The sequence below is a fragment of the Callithrix jacchus genome, chromosome 11, assembly GCF_049354715.1.
Source record: "Callithrix jacchus isolate 240 chromosome 11, calJac240_pri, whole genome shotgun sequence".
Lineage (NCBI taxonomy): Eukaryota > Metazoa > Chordata > Mammalia > Primates > Cebidae > Callithrix > Callithrix jacchus.
In genome coordinates this window covers 16,226,785-16,252,331 of record NC_133512.1, presented here as the reverse complement: position 1 = coordinate 16,252,331, position 25,547 = coordinate 16,226,785, and the positions used below count along the sequence as shown (strand labels likewise).

General features: G+C 39.8%; 1 pseudogene across 1 annotated transcript; it reads left to right on the top strand.

The window, feature by feature from the left end:
- The first annotated feature begins 1,196 nt into the window (after positions 1-1,196).
- On the top strand, positions 1,197-1,640 carry LOC118143847 (cytochrome b-c1 complex subunit 9 pseudogene; annotated as a pseudogene). Its single transcript, XR_013523688.1, has one exon. The product of XR_013523688.1 is annotated as a cytochrome b-c1 complex subunit 9 pseudogene (transcript).
- The last annotated feature ends 23,907 nt before the right edge of the window (positions 1,641-25,547 follow it).

Sequence of the window (25,547 nt, the reverse complement as noted above, 5' to 3'; positions counted from 1 at the left end):
AAAACAACTGCCACTTAACAAAGTCACCCATGCCTGTTAACAAAACATCCTATTTCAAATCAAGGTTGAGATGACTGCACATTGGCCTTGAAACATAATCTAGATTTCCTAAAAGATTTCTTGGGGAAATCAATCCACAACCCAAGATATGAAAATAACTCATTTCCCATTCTTGTTGAAAGTATTGAAAGAAATGTTAATACTTCCAGGATCTCTAGATTTTGTTTATTCATTAAAAATGTGTTACACAAGTCAATGTACAATATTAGAGCTGGGCGAGTTATTACTTTGTCCAGCGATTACCTTTCACATAACAGAAAAGTAAGATTCAGACAATGAAGTGACTTCACCTGAACCAATTCTGGACTAGTTATCTAGGACCATGGTCCTCAAAGTGTCGTCTCTGAATTAGCAGCTTTGGCACCTCCTGTAAATTTGTAGAGATGTAAATTCTGTAGTATCACCCATGATCCACCAAATCAGAAAGTGGAGTTTCTGACAAGCTCTCAGATGGTCCTAAGGCATGCCAAAGTTTGAGAACCACTTGTCCAAAGACTGGGATACTATCCAGCACAAGGAGAAAGATTACGTTTTACTTTGAATGTCTAACATTTGTCACATGATTTGTTCTCAATTGTGATTTTTAAAATAAATTAAAAATTCTGAAGGAGCGATCCAAGATGGCCGATCGCTAACATCCCGGGATTGCAGCTCTCAGGGAAGGCATGGAGAACTAGAGGACGCCACACTTTCAGACAAAGTCTGGTCGATCACAGAGCAGAAGATCCCCCAGTGGTGGAAACACACGAGTCGCCAGTGCGACTCTCGTGGTCGGTGCAGCGGTTCCGCCGGCACCTCTGTGCAGCAGCGCTCGGCGCAGAGTAAACGGGACCGGTTCCCCTTCTGACCGAGGTTTGGAGCCCTGGGATGGCAGAGTCGCCTACTACGGAAACAAGAAGGAAGCCGGACAGGAGAATCCTGGGCAGAAAAGCACCATCAGTTTTAATGCCACTGCTCTGACCCTGGGAACTAACAACCTGGACGTCCACTCAAGAGACCTAATCTGAAAGTTGGTAATTTCAAAGACGACAGAGGATAAATTTACAATGACAGGAAGAAACCAGCGTAAAAAAGTTGAGAATATTCAAAGTCAGAACGTCTCTCCCTCTAAAGATGATCACAGAGTGGCGCGAGATAGACTGTGAAGAAACATGGCGGCCCAGACATTGACTGGGAAAATGTACTCCCTGCTGTTCCGCAGGACTTCCACCTTCGCCCTCACTATCGTCGTGGGCGTCCTGTTCTTCGAGCGTGCCTTCAATCAAGGCACGAACGCCATCTACGACCACATCAACGAGGGGAAGCTGTGGAAACACATCAAGCACAAGTATGAGGACAAGTAGTTCCTTGGAAGCCCCCATCCAGGCCAGAAGGACCAGGTCCACCAAGCAGCTGTTTGCCCAGAGCTGGAGCCTCAGCTTGAAGATGATGCTTAAGTTACTCTTCGTGGACCACCATTCACTGTTGGCAAGAAACGGCTTTACCTTCAAAACAGACTCTTGACCTTCTGCTGTGTTTGAAGTATGTTTAGTCAGCATGATCAGGAAATAAATGTGAATTGCCCTTGAAAAAAAAAGAAAGATGATCACAGTTCCACATCAACAATGGAACAAGGCTTGATGGAGAACGAGCGCCTCCTGATGACAGAATCACTCTTCAAGGAATGGATAATAACAAACTTCGGTGAGTTAAAAGAACATGTTGTAGCCCAACGTAAAGAAACTAGGAACTTTGAAAAGAGGTTTGATGAAATCCTATTGAGAATAGACAACTTAGAGAGGAGTATGAGTGAATTAATGGAACTGAAGAATACAATACAGGAACTCCGAGAAGTATGCACAGGTTTAAACACTCGAATTGTTCAAGCAGAAGAAGGGATATCAGAGGTCAAAGTCCAACTTAATGAAATAAAACGTGAAGAAAAGATTAGAGAAAAAAGGATAAAAAGGAATGAGCAAAGTCTCCAAGAAATGTGGGACTATGTGAAAAGACCAAATTTACGTTTGATAGGTGTACCTGAATGCGACGGAGAGAATGAATCCAAGCTGGAAAATACCCTTCAGGATATTATTCAGGAAAATTTTCCTAAACTAGCAAAGCAGGTCAGCATTCAACCCCAGGTAATACAGAGAACACCACAAAGATATTCCTCAAGAAGAGCAACCCCAAGGCACATAATCGTTAGACTCACCAGGGTTGAAACGAAGGAGAGGATACTAAGGGCAGCCAGAGAGAAAGGTCAGATAACCCACAAAGGCAAGCCTATCAGACTTACAGCAGATCTCTCGGCAGAAACTCTACAGGCCAGAAGAGAGTGGGGGCCAATATTCAACATCCTCAAAGAACAGAACCTTCAGCCCAGAATTTCATATCCAGCCAAACTAAGCTTCACAACTGAAGGAAAAATAAAATCTTTTATGAACAAGCAAGAACTCAGAGATTTTATTACCACCAGGCCTGCTTTACAAGAGCTTCTGAAAGAAGCATTACACCCAGAAAGAAACAACCAGTATTAGCCTTTCTAAAAATACACCAAAAAGTAAAGAGCACCAACATAAAGAAGAATTTACGCCAACAAATGGATAAAACAGCCAGTCAACATCAAATGGCAGTAACCCTAAATTTAAATTGACTAAATCCCAATCAAAAGACACAGCCAAAACCCAATGGCATGTTACATCCAGACCTGTTTCACATGCAAGGATACACAAAGACTCAAAACAAAGGGATGGAGAAAGATTTACCAACCAAATGGAGAGCAAAAATAAATAATAAATAAATAAAAAGCAGGAGTTGCAATTCTTGTATTGGATAAAATAGATTTTAAAGCAACAAAGATATAGTGGTAAAAGGATCAATGCAACAACAAGAGCTAACGATCCTAACACCCAGATACATAGAGACTTAGACACAATGAGACAGAAAATTAATAAGGATATCAAGGACTCGAACTCAGATCCAGAACAAGTAAACTTAATAAATATTTATAGAGCTCTCCACTTCAAATACACAAAATATACATTCTTGTCAATACCACTTCACACCTACCCATTAGTTTAAATGAAACATTGATTGGCCATTATTAATACCCAATTTTTTTAAAAATAAAGCAATATTTCCATTTACTCTCCCTCTTTCTCTTCCTATTTCTTCCTCTCCTTTACTTATTATTTTTTTTCTTTCCTTCTCTCAAAAAAAAAGAAATCAACTTGTAAACCTCTAGATCCAGGTCGGCAATGTCTCTTTCATTGCTTGATTTCCTTTCTTCCCTTCCCTCCCTCCCTCCCTCCCTCCCTCCCTCCCCACTTCCTCCCTTCCTTCCTTCCTTCATCCCTTCCTTCCTCCCTACCATCCTTCTTCCCTTCCTTCCTGCCTTCCTCCCCCCTCAAAAAAAAAAAAAAATTCTATATTCACAACACTAATGTGTTGTGGTTTTGGTTTTGTAATTTCTAAACAGTCAATAATTCAATAAAATAAGCATCAATTGCATTTTTAACATATTCATGCCACTGAAGAAAGATAAGAATTCAAAATGATGTGGTCTCTGACTTGAAGGAATGAATGGCACCGGCATACATGCATGCTGGTAACTAGGGTAAAGCCATTGTAATGGTATGATAAAACCAGATGCCCAGGGAGCAGACAAAGGGATACATTATTTTCTTTCTGGACCACTTCTTGGAAGAGGAAGGGTTTTGTAGGACATGAAAGATCTCTAAGGACAGAGTCAGGATGAGGCAGGAGAAAGAACATTTCAGAGAAGAGACCTGAATGGGGAATATGCATTAGGGCAGAAGAAGTGGAGGTGGGAAACTTTTCAGGACATGGAGACTGGGCTGTGGTGGTCAAAGCTCAGGGACAGTGGCAGGGAAAACATTTTTACATGAGAAGCTGGGAAGTTCAGTTTATCCCAAGTAATTGGATATTGGAATCTGGTCCTTATTTGTAGCCTAGGGGAGGTTTCCCTAGTAACTGCACAGAGGAGAAAGATGATGAAAGCTACAATGCGAAAGGCAGTTCATGTGAAAATGTGAAGGAGAGGCAGAGGTGAAAGCAGAAAAAATACTTTAGACATTATTACCAGAGATAAAGCAAGAAATGATGAGATACTGAAATAGAAAATGATGGAGGATGTAGGGATATGGGGCCGGGCGCAGCGGCTCATGCCTGTGATCCGAGCACTTTGGGAGGCCAAAGCAGGCTGATCACCTGTGGTCAGGAGTTCATGACCAGCCTGACAAACATGGTGAAAACCCTCCTCCAAAAAAATTAGCTGGGCATGATGGTGGGTGCCTGCAATTCCAGCCACTAGGGAAATTGAGACAGGAGAATAGCTTGAATCAGGGAGGTGGGGGTTGCAGTGAGTCAAAATTGTGCCGTTGCACTCCAGCCTGGGTGAGAGAGCAAGACTCCATCTTTCCATCTCAAAAAAAAAAAAAGGAAGGAAGGATATGGAAAAGGTGTTGGAGGTGAGGAAGCCGGGAAGAGACTTGGTGGCTGATTCCCTTGGGGACTGGGGATGGGGCTATAAAGCTGCTTCGGGGTGTGTTCTGGGTTTCTGAAGATGACGCTGGGAGCGTGGAGCAGTTTAGAAACTGAGGTGAGGTCAGATTTTGTTGTGGGGAATCTGAAGAGTCCTACGGACATTCTGATGTGAAGTATCTGATGTGAAGTCCTACGGACATTCTGTAAGTGAAGAACTGGATGCAGGAGTCTGAGTCTCAAAATAGAGATGTGGATTTGCCAGTTAAGAGCATAGATACATTGATACTAGCAATGGGAATGATTACGTAATCAAAGCAAAACATTCGGACATGGAGAAAAGTCAGCAGAGGAAGTGGCTTTTATAGAATGTTTATTTAGAAGCCCCCAGGGAGAGGAGAACTAAGGTGATAGGGTTAGAGTGGTAGACGAAGAACCTAGACACGGCAATCGAAGGGAAACGAAAAGAAGCTGGCTGCAAAAGCTAACACTCATGGAACGTTTACTCGGAGCTGGGATCTCGCTAAATGCTTTCCATGCCTTATCTCCTGGAATCCTCACACAAACCTTTTGAAGTAGGAATTAGTAACTTTTTATTTAGAGAAGGAAAATTGAGGTTTATAAATTCATAATAACCTACCTAAATTCATAATTTTAGAAAGCAGTAGAGCCAAATCTCCCAACCCAGACTCAAAATAAAAGGCTTTAACCACTAACTAAAAAATATATTTCAGGAAAAACATCTTTCCTGCCAGGAGCACAGAGAGAGAAAATTGAGAAGCAGCCCATTAAATGAAAAACCAGAGTGATCCCGGTGACTCCGGAATGCGTAGTTTCAGTAGACAGCAGGCTGATCACTATGAAATGAAGGTGAATGTATGGTGAGGATAGGAAATCAGAAATATGGACAACTTTTTAACTAATTTGGTAAGCGAGAGCATAAGAGAAAGGAAGGTAGCTGGAGAATTTATAGCATTTCTTGGATGGAAAAGCCCTGGGTGTATTACAGGCTGAGGGAAGGAACCTAAATTCAGTCACAGGAGAAAAAGAATGGATATCTTTTTTTTTTTTTAATTGGTGTGACCATTTTCTTTTTAAGATCGATGAGACATTTTGCAATGTATACTATATCATGTATTAGGATCTCTTATAATATGGGTCATATTTACCTGGTTTCTGATTTACCATGTGTTAAATATTTCTTAAAATGCATCCAGTAACACTCTAGTAAGGTTAGACTTTAACATAAGTAATTTTTTTGTGTGTCTGTCAAGATGCCTTCATTACAGATGTAAAGCAATGATGGCTCATATGAACAAAACTTTGAGTGTGGACAAGATACTGAAAAATGGTGCATTGGCTGAAGCATGCACCTACTTATCTACTGGTAAGGTCCCCAAGAGCAGCAAGGAAGAATGTCCCAGTCCAGGGCCGGGCGCGGTGGCTTAAGCCTGTAATCCCAGCACTTTGGGAGGCTGAGGCGGGTGGATCACGAGGTCAAGAGATCGACACCATCCTGGTCAACATGGTGAAACCTCGTCTCTACTAAAAATACAAAAAAAAATTAGCCGGGCATGGTGGCGCACGCCTGTAGTCCCAGCTACTCAGGAGGCTGAGGCGGGAGAATTGTTTGAACTCAGGAAGTGGAGGTTGCGGTGAGCCTAGATCACGCCATTGCACTCCAGCCTGGGTAACAAGAGCGAAACTCCGTCTCAAAAAAATAAAAATAAAAAAGAATGTTCCAGTCCAGGTTATCCAGTGAACAGAAACAAGCAAGGGACAAGCCACAGGACTCGAGGTTTGGGTTAGTGGTAGGAAGTGATCATTCTGTACAATTGCATCCAGGGGCCTGCTTGACCCACTTCAACTTACGCTGCTTCATTGATTAGTGCCAGATTGAAATTGTTGCACCATTTTGGGTTGGCAAGGAACAAAACTGAAGGGTAAGCCACAAAATTTCAGTCTTCTCTACAAAGTGGGAGATGGGGAAGGTGGGAGTAAGTTTCCAGTTAAGCAGAAAGGCACTAAAACAGGCAATGAATTAAATGTGGAATTCTCTGTACCTCTTCCTCATAAATAGCTATTCTGCTGGTAACTTACCAATTTTTCTGGACCTTTAGTGAAACCTGACAAGCCCTCTCTGACACTGCCTGTAACTACATACCCACCTAAGGGTTTTTCTATTATAACCTTTAAGAAAGTTCAATCTGATACCAAAGACTTGGAAGGCTCTTATTTTGTCAAATTGCTTGGAGAAATTGGCCAGGAGAATGCATACATAAGAGGACAGGTAGCAGAGACCTTTGAAGCAAGTGCATTCCGGGCAACTTTCTTTCAGTTCCCCCACAGCTTTCCTACTCTCACCCTCAACATTTTCACCTGTTGTTCCAATTTCCTTCTTCACCAGGATCTCCGGTGACACGAGAAAAACAGCATGTGTTTCTGTCTAGAGATCCACTAAAATGCTTCTTTTACTCTTTAAAATATTTTCTTCTATTTTTTAGAATTTCTCCAGTCACTTTTAATCTAAGTTTACAAATTTTATGAATTAACATTGTTGTGTTTAGGAAAAGCCAAGAGACTTATCAGCAAAAAAGTTCTTTAGCCTTTTATATTATTATACTTATTATAAAATATATACTAATATATTTACTTTAAATGAATACAAACTTGGGCCACGACCTTAACCTCTCCGAGTCCCAATTATCAAGTCAACCAAGTAGTAAAATAATGTCCACTCGCACAAATGTAGTGATGGTTATGTGGCGACATGTAAATGACTGTCTAGCCATAGACCCATAGAATAAACATTGAATATCTTCTCTCTCCATTCCCCTTCTTACAATGTGCTTTGAATGCAAGACAAATTAGTTTTACCTTGTCCTCTTCTATCATGTGTATCAAACTTGGGATGAGGGTGGATACTGAGAATCTAGAGAACAAAGAATGACTAGTAGTAATTGAACCTAAATTCCAGACATCCTTGAAACAACCCCTCAGCACAATGCATACATTTTTCTCATGTATGTCTTCTGTTCTGAATTGTGTGGTTTGTATCCGAGCACACCCAGTACAGTCCCTAGCATAGTTGTGTTCTTTAGTGTTTATTAAATGGGTGAACAAATGAATAAATGAACAAATAAATGGGCAAATCAAAGTCAGTAAATTACATGAACCAGGTGCTATGAGGCTTCTTCATCAAATGATCCGTTAAGAAACAGTGAACTCACCTCAGTTCCACCTGTTCCACCCCAAAGCATCTTCTTATCCAACTGAAGTCTTGTGGATGTGGAATTCTAAAATTTTAGTCTGAGGCTTTGGACTCGATAAATGACAACATGTCTAAAAGGTCTCGGACTCTTGTCAGCTGTGTGATGTGGAACAAAGCACACACACTCTCAGAGGATCAGTTTCTTTATAGATATAATGCATAGTGCTTAGCAGGATTCGAAAGAACAAATGAGATAATCATTATGAGAGCATTTTTCTGAACTTCAAAATGCTTTTATAGGTGCACACGCATGCCTTTTGGATTTCTTCATCAGGATACCTCAAACACAGCTTGTTTGAACCGAAACTCACAACAAGCCGTCTGTGACATTTGCTATAACTACCTAACTACCTAATAGTATTTCGAAACTCATGGTGCCACTCGTGAATACTTTTTTCGCCTTTATGTCCCCCACAGTTGTGAGCAACACTACCTACGGGGTCTCCTGTCTGGCTCAGAGTGGCAGCACACTCCCCTCCCCTCTGGGTTCTGTATCAAGTCCATAAGAAAAGCCTCTTGAATTTTTTCTCCTTGAGACCTAATCTTTTTGTTCCTTTTACTTTTTTACATCTATAGCTTTAATACCAAATGTAGGACTTATCGCATGAATATGTGGACTTCTTTAATATTCATTCTTTTGTTATTTGATTATGCCTCCACTTTACATTAAAATAAATGATTGGGGGCATTTACATAAGATAGAGTAGAATGACTAGATGAGAGCATTGCATCTAAGAAAGACAAAGGGTAAAAAAGTCCATATAAAACACAGGTAAATGTAATACAAATTTGATATGTACTTATCAGCAATTCACCCTTCTTTGCTAGCTGAACACTAACTTTCATTTGCCTCCTCCACTGTATGTGTGAAGGGAGCCGACCTCCAGTTCCCGTGGGGTGAATACTGGTAAGTCTAGAACAATGTTCCTAATCTCATTCCTCTTTGCCAGTTACTGGATAATAAAAATGCATGGGATGCAGTTTGGTCAGAGACATGAAGACAAATCTCCAGGTAGGCTCCTCTCCTTCCTTTCAATGTGAGCACATCTCCTTGTGATAGAACCATCCCGTACCCATGAGAAGAACTCCAGTAACAAAAGCCAACATTCAGAGGAAGAAGCAAGCGAAGAGTGCATCCTTGTTGAGCCAATGAATTAATCAGCATCAGAGCCATGTACTCTCTCCGTACTTCTTGTGTAAGGTAACACCTTCCCCTTAGTTTCTTTACTGTAAGCCAGTTTATCAGTACACACATTCCAAATGTGACATTAAGTTAATACACAAAAATGCATGTGATAATATCCTGAAACATTATTTAACATGAACAACAAATTTGGCTACACAAAGATAGAAATATAATTGGATGTAATCCCAGCACTTTGGGAGGCCGAGGCGGTGGATCATGAGGTCAAGAGACGGAGACCATTCTGGTCAACATGGTGAAACCCCGTCTCTACTAAAAATACAAAAAAAGCTGGGCATGGTGGCGTGTGCGTGTAATCCCAGCTACTCAGGAGGCTGAGGCAGGAGAATTGCCTGAACCCAGGAGGCGGAGGTTGTCGTGAGCCGAGATCGTGCCATTGCACTCCAGCCTGGGTCACAAGAGCCAAACTCTGTCTCAAAAAAAAAAAAAAAGAAATATAATTGGAATTCAATTACTATAAAATCAAACTATTCATACAGAAATAGAGCAGTTTCCTTGTGCTGAAACAAATAAAGGAATAAACCAAAAAAGTTCTTTCCATGAAGTCTTATGAAGGGGAGAGCAAGTTTTCTATGCTTATCTTTCTTAATGTTCTTAAATGTGCGTCAGAGATGCTATTCAGGAAAATCCCTTCTTTAAGAGACCAGACGATGTTATGAGTAATACCTTAGCTAACTGGTGATTTTTGATGGCTCCAAGGATAATATTTAGCTACTTAAATTCTAGCAGATGGAATGGGTGTGTATTCCATATGCAGTGCATGAATAAGAGTTTTTAGCATTTAATGGCAAATGGATACTACAATTTAAAGCTAAATATTCTGGTCAGAACATATATACCATTCAGTTTTTCTGTGCTGACTTTAGAGCTTAGCACATAGTAGGTGTTCAACATGTAAGTAGAAATTTTACTGAAGAGTCCATAAATGTACTAGACATGCCTCTTTCACATCCTTCAGAACTCAATAAAAAATGTCACTTTATTGCTGTAATCTTTTCAATAGGTCAGATCCATAGTTGAAAACCTCTATAGGACATTTCTAGACTCCATAGTTATTAGACTATTTCAACTTGCTATTATTAATTGATTTATCTTTATTTATACTGCCAGACTGTCTGCCTCCCAAAGGTTGGACATGTCAACCAGAGTCCTTCTAGAGCCTCCAGCTGCCAGCCGATTGCCTAGCTCTGATGATCGACAAATATGCATTGAGAGGATGAATGGTAAAGCACATAAGAAAATGAGTGAGGTTTTATATGTTTTGTTTTATTTTAAAAATAATAGGTGCCATGGACTGAGCTTTGTTACCCAAATATCCATATGCTAAAGCCCTAATCCCCAGTGTGATGGTATTTGGAGATGGGGCCTCTGGAAAGTGATTAGGTTCAGATCAAGCCAGGACAGTGGAGACTGAATGATAATATTAGTGCCCTTATAAAAAGAAACACCAGAGACTTTGCATCCTCCTTTCCTCTTTACCCACATACACCAAAGAAAGGTCACATGAGGACACAGCAAGAAAGAGGTCTACTGCAAGCCAAGGAGAGACATCAGCAGATGCCAGATTGGCCAGCACCTTGATCTTAGATTTCTAGTCTTCAGAACTGTGAGAACTAAATTCCTAGTGTTAAAGCCACCCAGTCAATGTGCAGCACAGCATTCTGTTATGGAAGCCAGGGGTGCCTAAGACAATAGGGATAAACGGTAAGAATGATGATTAAGAGTGGAAGTGAGGGCAGAGCCACAGAGACTGTAAAGAGCCCAATACAAAACTGAACTATTTCCCAACTTTCCCTGGGACTAAGCAAGGCTTGCTACAAAGATCTGCAGAGACTGTAGTTAGGCAGGGCCTGGGCTCTAAGTAGATGAATTCTCCTTGCATAAAATAGAAAATAATCTCAATATGCCCCAAGTCAATTCTTGGGATATCAGTTTTATTTCCAGTCTGAAGATCAAATTAGAGACAATGGTTCATTATAACTTCCACTTTGGCCAGCCACGTTTTATGTTAACATTGGTCATAGTAGTAATAGCTATCACTGTTTGCACGTGTGCCCCACACAGACCCTTTACACTCCTGTATCTCATTTCCACACTTTAAAGCAAATGGCATGACAATTATTTATCAGATGAACACAGGTTAAGAACCCACAAATACCAAGGTACATTCAAAATATCAATCTGTCGGCAGATCATGAGGTCAGGTTTTCAAGACCAGCCTGACCAACATGGTGAAACCCTGTCTTTACTGAAAATACAAAAAATTAGCCAGGCATGGTGGTGCATGCCTTTAATCCCAGCTTCTCAGGAGGCTGTGGCCGAAGAATCACTTGAACCCAGGAGGCAGAGGTTGCAGTGACCTGAGATCATGCCATTGCACTCCAGCCTGGGGAACAAGAGTGAAACTCCATCTCAAAACAAAAACAAAATTTCAGTCTAGATGCATTTGACTCTAAAACATATATTCATCTACTATCACTCATTCTTGATGACCTCTCCATCCAGATTTCAAGTAAACAGTTTTAAGTGCCTATTGTTTTAAAATAAAGCATTTCTATTTTTCCTGCTATTATAGTTCCTGCTATTACCATGCTAGGACTGTTTCATTAGCAGAATAATTTCAGCTTTGACCAATTTTAGCTGCTTCTGCAGTGTCTGTGCCTCTCCGTTGATGCATTGTTGACTCTAGTGCCAACATATTCTCACACAAGCCAGTCTGACCTGCAAGCAACTTGCTCATCTAGGTCCAGGTTCAAATCCAGGCTGCAGCATCTGCTCAAAAGGAGCGAAAATACAAAGGGCAGACCCTTCAGTTTTCTCCTAGGAGAAAAATTGTCAGTTGCTTAAGGACTTCTGTCATCAGGTCAAAAAGCTTCTGCTTTCTTTCTAGCTATTAAAAAGGAAAATTAAAAAATATATATCAGAAAATAAATTCTGCTGAGGTGTACAATCAATGCCCCAAGCATCACAGTTTATAAGGTGATTGTAGCCATGTGGAGTTCAGCAATTTGAAGTTGAGAAAGGGATAATTGCTGCAATTAGGTGGGCTTTCTCACACTGATTTTAACAAAAACATCTCAGAGAGAGCTATGAATTTTCTGTTTAATAACTGTAACTATTCTGGTGAAATCTTGTGTTCATTGGGGAACAATTGAATGCACAGACAATGCTTGTTAGAGATGAATTTAACACTCACCTTAATTGGGCTATTTAGTATTTCATTAATTCCAAAATGGTACTAATTTTCCAATATGCATAATTGGGATACACAAATACTGCTATTTTTATCATTGCTATGTAACATTTGTGAAGCTTAGACTCTTGGAAATTCTGTGAAAATATGGGATTAAAATAATACTAATCATTCTTTAAATTGCAATTAAAACAGAATACATATGTAAAGTGTTTTATAAAATTAAGCATTTCTATATACTTTTCCCCAATTGTATATCATAACATCCCTTTGTGACATTAATAGGGCAGTTATATTATCACTACTTTATGAGAAAACAAAATTAGAATCTCAGGCTAAAAAATTAAAATGCAGGAAAAGCAAATGTTCAAGGTTCTTTCCACTAACACTTTTTAAATGGTGAGATGCGAAGAGCCAGGGAGAAGTTGCCAGGATTTCTACTTCAGAAGCACTTGATATATTCCTAACTCTGAACCTTAGGTTTCTTTTTCTTTTAATTTATTTATTTTTATTTTTGAGACGGAGTCTCACTCTGTTGCCAGGTTGGAGTGCAGTGGCGAGAGCTCGGTTCACTGCAACCTCTGCCTCCCAGGTTCAAGTGATTCTCCTGCCTCAGCCTCCCATGCAGCTGGGACTACAGGCACATGCCACCATGCCCAGCTATTTTTTGTATTTTTAGTAGAGACAGGGTTTCACCATGTTGACCAGGATTGTCTTAATCTCTTGACCTTGTGATCAACCCACCTTGGCCTCCCAAAGTGCTGGGATTACAGATATGAGCCACGGTGCCCATCCTCAGTTTTCTTGTATTTAAACTTATAAGCTAGGCGTGGTGGTTCATGACTGCAATCCCAGTACTTTGGGAGGCTAGGGAAGGCAGATCATTTGATCTCAGAAGTTCGAGACCAGCCTGGCCAACATGGTGAACTTCTGTCTCTATTAAAAATACAAAAAAATTAGCTGGGTGTGGTGGCACATGCCTGCAATCCCAGCTACTCAGGAGGCTGAGGTAGGAGAATCAGCTGAACCCAGGAGGTAGAGGTTGCAGTGAGCCAAGATCGCGCCATTGCACTCCAACTTGGCCAGCAGAGCAAGACATCATCTCAAAATAAATACATTAATTAATTAATTAACTTAGAAAAAAGACTTTGACTTAGAGATTTGCTGTGAAAATTAAATGGCAGAGTCTTTTTAAAGTATCTGGCAGAGAACTGTTGCCTAATATAGTCCCCAGATGGCAGCAAGCACTAGGAATAGTAACAGAGGAATCTGTCTCAATGGATGAGATCATGGTGGAATGAAAATTTTCTGAATATAAGGTATTTGTTTCCTTTTGCTGCTGTAACAAATTATCACAAACTCCCTGGTTTAACACAATACAAATTTACTATCTTAAAATCTGAAGGCCAGAAGTCCAAAATATATTTCACAGGACTAAAATGAAGTTGCCACGGGGCTGTGTTCCTTTTGGAAACTCTGGGAGATAATCGTATCTTGTCTTTTCCCACTTCTAGAGGCTATCTGCATTCCTTAGCTCATGGCACCTTCTTCCATCTTCAAAGAAAGCAGTGCAGCATCTTAGAATTTCCTCTGACTCTCTGCTGTCCTCTTTGATTTATAAAGACCCTTTGCCCACCCAGATATCACAGGATAATCTCTCTATCTCAATTTCCTTAAACTAACCACATCCACAAAATTCCTTTTACTTTGTAAGTGAATGAATTCACAGGTTCCAGAGATTAGGATATGGAGCTTTTTAATGGGGTCATTATTCTATAAACCAAGTAAAGACTAGCACTAAATTTACTGGTACACAACCTTTGCCTATTATTAGAAAGAGATAGCTCTGTGAAGACGTCATATTTTGGGGATTTGGATTGCTACTTGTGTAAACAGGAGAATACAAAGTAATGAGAGCACACTTTAAGCTGGGGTCAACAGGACTTAGTTAAAAGACACCCAGGGACAGACTTATCTTTTGTTCAACATGTGCACAAACCTTTTGGACATAGCGATAAAAAAAACTATCCTCTAAGTGTTCATTATGTGAGGCTTACAAAGAACCTCATATGTGGATTGGAAAGCCCTTCAAAGGCTTAAGTAATAGGCTTAGTGGAGTAGAGCAGAATTCAACATAAATGAATATAAAATCCTACATCTGAGTCCAAAAATAGTAAAGGTATAATTAAAGAGTGAGGGAGATAATACTTCTGCAACAATGATGTCTAAATACAGCATTCTGGCACACACACACAAAATCATACACCTTAGGTTGAAGCTCAGTGTGACTCAGAATAGGAAACAATCGATCAGATATGTAACTCTTCTAATTGTTTGTACACATTTATTATATTTAATTCTCATGGTAACTTTATGTGTGAAACTTTGTTCTCTGTATCTTACAGATAATAAATTTGAGATTCATGAAAACACAGTAAATTGACATACCCCATATTTTTCTATCTCTAAATATAACTTGAACCCAGATCATTCTGACTTGAGAGCCTTTGATCTTCCAAATACATTTGCTCTGAGCAGCGACTGCTATAATATCTAGTTAAAATTCTTACTACTGAAATAAAAGTATTAAAGTTTGAAAGAGACATATTCAATTATAGGTAATTTGCCTGGCAAATTAATAAAGACGGTTATAGATCATAGCTTTCCAGTAGAGTTTCCATGTGGATAAAAATATTCTTTATCTTTGCTGTTTAATAAAATACCCACTGGCCCCATGTAGCTATTAGGCAATTGAAATGTATCTACTGTGTTGGAAAATACAGTTCCAGAGAGAAACATTAGGTTGAAGTAAACATGAAGTTGATCATGAAGATCGCATTCATCTCTCATATTGTATAGTTCTATGAATTCAGACGGCTTTAGAGTAATGACTATGGTCCCTTTAATCATAAGGAGAAAAAAAGCAAAATTGGAGTACATTTTATCTTACGGCAAGAGATATGTTCCCCCATCTCTGAGTCAAAATGAGGCAGCAGAAATAGATGATAGGTCTGGAAAATGTAAACTGTGAACTAACAGTTATTTCTTAATTTTTTCTGGTTAATCTGTCATAGCCATCATTCAGATGGAAGAATTCATCCACAGTTTAATTGTGAAATTAAATTGGCTTCAGACCATTCTAAATTCAAGACAATTGGAATTATCTACCCAATAATAGTTTGGTTGGATACAAGTATAACTAACACATATATAATGTCTATTTCTGTCATTGAGATATAATGTAAAACTAGGTATTTCTAGATTTGGCCAAGATGCAACAAGCACACTCTATCCTATATCTCCCACTGATTATAACTAGAAATGCTGAACAAAATCAATGGAACAACAATGGGAAAATGCTGAAATACAAAGAAAAGAAATAAGACCTCAGGATTCCAAAAACAAAGAGAGTAATTTCCTATAGATTTCCTGTTTGTTTGTTTATTCATGTGTAGTGTGTGTGTGAGTGTGTGTGTGTGTTTGTGTGTTTGCTTGCTTGTGTGTTTGCTAATTTTGTTCCCATTTGCTATATGTATATTCCAACCTGGGTGTTAGAAGAATTTCCAAGCCAGAACTGCCAAAAAATACACAGAACAAAAACTCCCCACAGAAACTTCGTTTTTGCCAGAGGCTACAGAAGAGTATGGCCCTACAGGATGGAACCCTTTAGATTATACCTACTATACATCAGTTGAATTGAATGCCATGTAAGAAGTGCTGTTTCTCCCCACTGACTCAGTAGCTAAGAACAAGTAGAGACCTCTCAACTATCCTCATCTGGCATTTAGCAAAGATAAGCAGAGGGCTGACTGACCTTCTCCACTTATACTGTAGCCAGAGACACGTGGGGCTGAATACTTACTATTATCCCTCCCCTACGTTAGACAAAATCCAGCAGAGTGCCCCTTTCTCGCCCAAGTAAAGAGTAAAAAAAAAAGAACAAGAAGAAGAGAAAGCCAGAGACAGTGGTTAAGGGTGTATCTGAAGTCTTTCCGGAACACTCTATAAGCCTCATACTGAAAGTTTAAGACACTTAGCTGCAGCATGGAATAGTACAGGTTTCAGACTTGTCACTGGGCTGCATATCAGCAGGAACAGCAGAATAACACTGTAAGGCTTTGAAAACTAATTTCTCATTTAAGCCCATAGACTACAAAATGTCCTCAGCCAAAATGGATTGAATGCTTGATAAAACAAAATATTTTAACAGAATCTAGTCTTATAACATAATGTAATATCCAAAAAAACCTTAAATTGCACAGCATATCAAGAATGTGTTAAATCTCAACTTCAATAAGAAACATGCCCACATTGTGATGACACTGCTGTAAGAATTATCTGATAAGAACTTTATTTATTTATTATTTTTTTAAGTTTATTTTTTTTATTTTATTTATTTATTTATTTATTTTTAATGGATTGGAGGTTTCAGTGGGACGGGAGAACCACAAGGAATCAGGTGTTCAGAGGAATGTATTGAGTAGAGGTGAGGAACTAGGATGTTGAAAAGTAAAAAAAGGAGAGGAGAGGAAGAAAGAGGAAGAAAAAGAGGGAGAGAGAACAGGAATATTGCTTCATTCTAAAAATGGGTATTAATAATGGCCGATCAATATTTTGTGTATTTAAAATGGAGAACTCTATAAATATTTATTGAGTTTACTTTTTCCGGATCTGAGTTGAAGTCCTGGATATCCTTATTAATTTTCTGTCTCGTTGAGTCTGATAAGAACTTTAAAGCACCTTTCACACAAATGTTCCAACAAGCAATCATAAACACTCTTAAAACAAATTAAAACATAAAAAGTCATAGTAAATGCCAGATAAAACTGAAAATGTTAAAACTAAAAAATACAATAATAGAGTGAAGCAAATCAATGAACTGGCTAACAAGGTGTATAGAGATGACAGAGGAAAGTGTAAGAGATAGTATAACCATAGAAGTAATCCAATCTAGACAAAAGAGATGAAAAATAAATTTAACATAGCCTCATGGATCTGCCGGGCAATAACATACAATATCTTACAATCATGCCATCAAAGTTTAAGAAGAAAAAGAGAATTAGTGCTGTGCTAAAAATAAATCAAAGGAATAATAGTTTAAATCCCCAAATTAGGCATATGATATAAACCTACAAATTCAAAAAGTTGAGTCATTCTAAAACAAGATGAACCCCAAAAATGTATCCCCAGACACATCGTAATCAAATTTCTTAAAACTAAATACAAAGAAAATATATCAAATCTCGATCTGGAGATGTTAGGGTCTCATGAAGGAAGACCCGAGTTTAAAATGAAGCCATTTAAAAAGTAAGCAAAAATTTGGTTGGGCGTGGTGGCTCAAGCCTGTAATCCCAGCACTTTGGGAGGCCGAGGCGGGTGGATAACTAGGTCAAGATATCGAGACCATTCTGGTGAACATGGTGAAACCCCGTCTCTACTAAAAATACGAAAAATTAGCTGGGCGTGGTGGAGCGTGCCTGTAATCCCAGCTACAGGCTGAGGCAGAAGAATTGCCTGAACCCAGGAGGCGGAGGTTGCGGTGATCCGAGATCACACCATTGCACTCCAGCCTGGGTAACAAGAGCGAAACTCCGTCTCAAAAAAAAAAAAAAAGTAAGCAAAAATTTATAGTGAAGGGCTTCCTAAGCATCTCCATCCATGTGTGCCTGAAGCCATTACCACTGGACTTTACAGTATTATGGATCAGTAGGTTTGTGATTTCTCTCTCTCTCTCTCTCTCTCTCTCTCATGTTTGAGTTAACTTTCTTTAACTTTCCTCCAAAAGTACTGACTTTAAACCTATGATCGCCGAGACATTTGGCCCATTTTAGTCTCAAACATGGATAGTATCATTCTTTTCCTTTATTGTTAAAACCATGCACATTGGCTAAGTCCAATGAAAGTTTGATTGAAGATAAAGGTTTTCTTGTGAGCATTCTAACATCTAGTCATTTACCGTTTCATTTAATCCTCTCAGCAGCCCTTTCAGTTGCTTTCTGCATATTGCAAGTGACTTACTCAAAGCTCTTATAATTTTTTAGTATTATACGATTATTATGTGACTCCCAATTTTTCATCCCCATGTGTGTCTTTTACTTGCTTCATACTTGTTCAGGATGACCTCATACACTTGTCATAGTAAAAACCTGCGATATATTACTCATTCTTGAACTCTCTACTTGATTTTTCGGCTAAGGTTGTGTTTCTCCAGAACCACGTGAAGAGATAAGAATGTGTGTGGAAGGAGTCCCAGGAAACAAATGGCAGTAAATATGGAGGTCAAAAATAAATAGGAAGATGCCCATGAAAGATGAAAATATGATCTCTGTGGACAACTGGGTTTTAACATGCTGGGAGACTCTGGGAGACATTGCAAAATACACCTCAGAGTCACCCTAACCAATGGGTCATCCTCTCAAGTCAAAATTCACCCTTCAATACACACTGCAATAATAAATGAAATTTCTGTATGCCTTCCTCCTTTACACTGAGCGTGATGATTCTGAGATGTCTCAGTAGAGGGTTCTGCAAGGGACAATGCAGGATCAGGGAGTTCTCCTGCTGTTGGCAGTGCCATATGGCCACTCAGAAGTGTAGACGTGAGGACATTGATGGGGCTCTGCTCTGGCCACATATGCAAAATGCATGGTCTGTCAGTGATCTTGTAGCTCCAGGCCAGCCAGGTGATCACATTCTTGTGGCTCCCTTAATGTTGACACAGCACTTCAGGCCCTCTTCACACCACCACATATCTGGCCTGTGCCCTAGGATGCTGCCTCCTGCTTGCTCACTGACTGTGGATCAACTCTGGCTGAGGAAACCGAAGAGATTTGCCTATTATTGGGCTGCAACTGCACCTTCTCTAGTGAGGTCAGAATCCCTGCTTTGGAGAAGGGGCTACCTCCAAATTTGTTCATCATCCTTATTCTTCCACTTTCCCAGTACATTATAGAGTGTCTTTATCGCTTGCAGTTTCTCTTTGGTCAGGTTTGAATGAGTGAACTTCCATTGTTCCGCAGCGTGCATTTTGTGGCTTGATTGTAACTAGACCAGTCTTACAGAGAGATATGTGGTCGGCCCTTTGGCTGAGGGCTGCTCCTGAGGTGTGGAGCTGGGTACTCCCCAGAATTTCTGGCCTGGCCTGCAATCAAGCTGTGTTTTTAGAGGTTTCCCATTGGAAGTCAATGCATGGAGTCATGATTGCTGGGAGATATATGGGAGGTACAATGACAGAGGTCTTCCCAGTTTAGCCCCTAGCACTGGGTCCTCATCCACAGCTAAAGGTGGTGTTCTTGGTAAGGACAGTGGTGGAGGTCAGAATGACAAGGAAGGCATAGTGTCAGAAAAGCCATTCTAAGTAGTCTCTTAATCACCATCTTCCTCATATGTCTTCAGGGGCCAGATAAGGAGCAGACACACCAGTGATTCTTGTGCTCATTTATCTGGAGGAGAGTTAAAATGGGGAAAGCAGGGTCTCTAGAGACGGATCTGGGTTTTAATTTTGGCTGAACCATTTATACGTTTTGTGATCTGAGCCATTCTTAGATTCTTTTCTCATCTGCACAATGGAGATAAGTTACCCTACCTCACAAGATTAAATTAAATCACACAAAGAACTATGCATGTTCACACAGTGAAGAGACAGTTCTCCACACCCAATGTGTTTTTCAAATCCTCCTGTGCTATTCACGTCTACTGCAAAAGATGCATATGAATCAGAGTCTGCTGCAAACACACAGTGCTAAAGTTAGACAGAGAATAATGAGACCAACTCCATTTCCAGAGTGAACTGGTAGAGGGGTGGACATGCTCAGAATGACTTCTGAGGAAAATGACTGGAGTGGCAGAAGCCACTGTGGAGGGGACTATTTTGCCTCAAGAAATAACGATTACCAATTGCATGCTGCTTAAAATGGTCAAGCACACTCTGCAAACTTTCTGGAATTGATTGTAAGAATTGTTAGCCAGAAGTGACATCCCAGAGTCATGAATTGAGTTCTAGTTGAGGGTGGATGAGCAGAATCTAGGTAAAAAGTACCAAATGGAGGTAAGTTTCATCTCGTTGTCACTGTGGTTGTTACTAATCCCATAGAAAGTCTGAGCTGGAACAAGAGTGTCACGGTGGAGCGTGTGTAGTGGTCTGGAGCTCTGCCTAAGTTAACTGCTAAGCAAAGCACATAGAGTTCTACTTGATTTCAGTCAAGAGAGACAATCCTTTTGCCCTTTTTATAAAGATGGACGTTAGAGAAACTTCCAGTCTAGCCCTGTTATTCACATGTATATTCTGAATGACTGGATCATTCCAGACACTTAGAGTCAAGCACTTACTACCAGAAAGCAAAAGCTAAGAAAACAGCCTTTTGTTTCACAATGTTCTATTAAGGAGGCTTATTTCTATTTAATATCATTATACTTAATATTGAAATGAGGGTGATTTATCAGGACTACGTTGGTTTGCATTCAGCAATTACTTACTGCCTACTTGTTCTCTGCCATGCACAGTGTGTGGTCCCAGACAGGCAAAAGTGAACAAGACTCATGGTCTGACCTGAAATTAGTCTACCTGAAGAAAAGGATAAACTAATAACAGTAACAAGGTGGTACACATCAGGCATTAAGGTAGTTCACAAAATATCAATAAGAGAGCATAACAATATAGAGGACTCTTTAGAGAAGCTGTCACAAATGCCATCTACATTTATGGAGCAGAAATAATTTCAGGTAGACATTTCAAAACTCTGAATTTTTGCTCTCCAGCATTGTGATGGTTAATTTCACACACCAATTTGGAGGGTGTTTTGAATAAAATTAACATTTAAATTGGTGGCTATTGAGTAAGTAGGTTGCCCTCTATAATGTGAGTGGGTCTCACATTATAATGTGAGTGGGTCTCCTCCAATCAGTTGAAGGCCCGAATAGGACAAAAGACTGATCCCTTTGAACCAGAGGGAATCTTCAGCAGATGACCTTGGGACTTCACCTGTGCAGGCAGCTCCCCTGGGTCCCCAGCTTGTCACCCACAATGCAGATTTGGACTGGCCAGCGTCTGTAATCACATAGCCAATTCTTTATCATAAATTTCTCTATAATTGTGTGTGTGTGCGTGTGTGTCTACACATACACATTCTATTGGTCCTGTTTCTCTGACAGGTAGTGTGAAACTTCAAAAGGCTGCAGCCATTACACAGAGGATTTCATCTCACAAGACTGAAGGTTCCAGAAGCCAAGATTGCCCATGACCTCAGTGCTCTGTCAAAGGCTTTTGTTCAACTAGGGATAATTGGAGCTTTTATCTCCTTAGGTAATTTTCCAGGCAATATGGATTGTCCATTTAGTTGAAAGTGGATGATTCCCAACTAATCAATTTTTAAATTGTTCATTTCTAGGGCAAACTGTGTTTATGACACATGTGGAAAAGAATCTTCAAAACAGGTTGGATAAAAAGCAAAGTTACAGAATAATGCACGCAGCATGGTTCTGTTAGACAAAGCCCCAGACTTCCTAAAACCAAACAATAGACTGCTTAGAGATGCATATATTTCCGGTGGGGGAAGGAGAGCAAAGAAAATGGGGATAATTAAGATAAAATAATGATAGTGTTTCTGTTTGTTGGGGAGAGAGGAAGAGCAGGCAGGAGGCTGCAGGAGGAAAGTAATTTTCTCTTGGTTTCTGAGCCTTATTTTAGCATAGTTCCTGGGAAAGCGTGTGTGTGTGCATGTGTGTGTGTGTGTGTGTGTGTGTGTGTGTGTGTGTTTGAGCACACGTATCCATCTAAATTTTGTGCATATAAACAAAAAGAAAAAATGATACATAGGTAATGTACTTCATGATTTCTTGCTCTGAAACAATTTAAAGTCTGATACAGGAATCTAGAAAGAAAATAACAATAAATAGGTGCTCTTGTTCTCGCAATTCATTCAAACAGTGGCTGCCTGCATGCATTAGTATAATGTTTAATTTGTTAAAGGCAATCTCCAGCCTCTGTCTGAAAATATAAATTACTAAGATTCAGTCCTTTACCAACATATCATGAATAAATGGTGAGCAATAAGTAGAAAGCAGTTGAATAAAGAGGCACATTTTAAAATGCAGTCCATTCTAATGTGACACAACTGAAAAGACTGTTCTTTAATAGCACATTTCATATTATTAAATTTGGAATGGTCTTTTAAAGCCAGAAACATCACAGAATATGATAGAGAAAAAATCGAGGGACTAAGCATCAATGCCATCTTGCTGAGCACATTTGCCTTCACTGTCAAATGCAGGGGTCCCTGCTTTAAAGCAGCAGCTCTAGCGTGGACAAGCACAGGCCTCTGCCCTGCTCAGTCATGTGTCACCTGTAACCCTATTGAGATGTGACCTATGGCACCTTACTTTTTTTTTTTTTTTTTTTTTGAGACAGAAGCTGGCTCTGTCACCCAGGCTTGGGTGCAGTGGGGCGATCTCGGCTCACTGCAATCTCCACCTCCAGGGTTCAAGCAATTCCCCTGCCTCAGCCTCCAGATTAGAGTAGCTGGCACTACAGGCACGCACCACCATGACCTGCTAATTTTTGTATTTGTAGTAGAGACGGGCTTTCACCATGTTGACCAGGCTAGTCTTGAACTCCTGACCTCAAGTGATCCACCTGCTTTAGCCTCCCAAAGTGGTGGGATTACAGAGTGAGTCACTGTATACGGCCCTTACTTCATTTCTTTTAGCCAGGAGTTCCCCATCAGTAAATTGAGATGATAATAAATGCCTTGTTATGAGGGCTTTTAACAGGATTAGATGTGAAAATACACATAATAGAAGGTAAGAAAAAAATCCATACAAATGTTAATTGTTACTGTTATAAAGTATGCCTTAAGGCCAAACAACTATTATGTTGAATTTACAAAAGAAATGATCCCTAATAAATGTGATAGAAAGTGCCATAATAAATGTGTTAGTCTGGGTTAGTACATAGTAAATGTGTTAGTCTTAGTTCTCCAGTGAAACAGAATCAAGGGTATGTGTATCTGTGAATTCCCCGTATCTGTGAATTTGGCATCTGTGGATTCTGCCAACTGCAAATAGAAAATATTAGGAAGGAAAAAAAAAACCAGGTAGTGTGTCTGCACTGGACATGTACAGACTTTCTGTCTTGTCAATATTTATTTAAAAATACAGTATAACAATTATTTATATAGCATTTGCATCTTATTAGGTATTAATAAATAATCTAGAGATGATTTAAAGTATATGGGAGAACACGCACAGGTTATATGCGAATAATTCACCATTTTCTATAACAAACTTGAACATGTGTGTATTTTAATATCCATGGGGGTTTTGTAAACAACACCCTGCAGATATCAAAGGACACGTTTGTGTATGTGTGTGAGTGTGTGTGTGTTTGTGTGTGTGTGTGTGTGTGTGTGTACAAAGAGAGAAGGAAAGAGAGAGAGAGTCCCGTAGAAAGAGACAGAGAAATTGATATACTGTAAGAAATTGGCTGGCACACATAGAGGTAGAAAAGTCCAACATCTGTAGTCAGCAAACTGGTGACCCAGGAGAACCCATGGTGTCGTTTCTGTCTGAGTCCAAAGATCCGAGCACCAAGAGAGCTGATAGAGTTCTAACTAGTCCAAGTCTGCAGGCAGGAGAAGACCAGTGACCTAGATTGAAGACAGTCAGGTGGACAGAGGGAATTCTCTCTTAGTCTTTAATTCTAGTCAGACCTCCAAAGGATTGCATGAGACCTACCCACATTGAGGAAGGCTATCTGCTTTACTCAGGCTACTGATTCAATTATTAATCTCATCCAGAAATGCCCTCACAGAAGCACCTAGAAAGAATGTTTCCAAATATCTGAAATCCTGTGGCCCCATCAAACTGATATTTAAAATGAGCCATCATAGTAGATTAGTGCTCTGAGACACAGAGACTAGCAGGGATGTCTTAAAGGTGACACGTCTTTGCTCTATGTTGACCCTCAGTGGATATCTTGAGTGTCTCCTTTCCTCAGACCTCTTGCTCTCTGCTCCCTGTGTGTGTGTGTGTGTGGCTAATACTCAACCCTTTTAACTACGAGGTTCCAGTCTGGGCTTTGCCATATGTTGGCCAAAAAACCTTACATAAGTCCCTGAGTTTCAGTTTTCTCTTCTGACAGGTATTTCTCTGCAAAAATTTGTTTTGAGAGCCAAGGGATACTTGTAGAATAGAAAGCATTTTGGAAATTGTAAAAAAAAAAAAAAAAGTAATAATAATATGGTGACTGACAAAAATAACTAAATTATATCATGTTAAATAAACTAGAGCCCCATTAGAAATAGCATGTAAGTTTAATACATACTTTAAGATTTTGCAATTAGCTGGGATTCTCATGATTGGTGACCCTATAAGTAAACACATAAGTTTACCACAGGAAATTACAGCTACACACACAGCACAAAAGACTTGACATTGAGTTAACCAAGCCATCCAATAGAGTAAATAACCATTTTGTTTCATGCTACTAATTGTCTTGTTGTAGTCTGAATTATTCCAAATAGTAAGGAGACAATTTTGCTTAAGAACTTTATTAGGTCTAGAAGAATGTATTTTAGCCTCCTGAAGAAGATTCCAGATCCTAAATGGATTAATAAGATATTTACAACAGGGATGGCACGGACAACAGCACGTTAGTCCACACAGTGACCACTTCACCATCCCAGCTCGCGAAAGCTGAACAAAGCCTCAAGGATGCTTGGGGATAATGCAGTCCTAAGGTTTCAAAGAAGCCTTTCCTTCTTCAAATCAGCAACTTCTCTAATTTAGCATGAGCTGTCATGCCCAGTATTCCTTCCTTGCTCTTTCTAGGTACCCAGACCTTCCAGCGTCCCCTAGTCACCTACAAGACATGAAACTTAGTGTGAAGCCTCTGTGTGAATATAGTAAAAAATCCCGAGGAGGTCGGCATGGAAGAATAGAAGGATGGAAGCATGAATGGATAAACAGAGGGAAGGTTGGAGGGATGGAAGATGGAGGGAAGGACATATGGAAAGATAAGGGAATGTGAGGAAGGGAGGATCGAAGGATAAATGGATGAACAGATAGAAGAATGGAAAGATGGTAGAGTGGGAAGATTTGAGGAAGGAAGGATAGAAGGATGAAAGTAATGAAAAAATCAGGGATGACAGGCTGGAAGGATGGAAGGACAGAAGGATAACTGAGAGCTAAACCTGGGATTTACTAGGCTATGGCATGCCACCTGTGGTAGCTGCTGCAGGCATGGTATTTTCTTGTAGTCAGTAAGAGCCAACTACTTACTGGGCAATTGAGCTAAGCACCTTAATTTATTATCCTAAGCAATCTTGTAAAATAGTTATGCT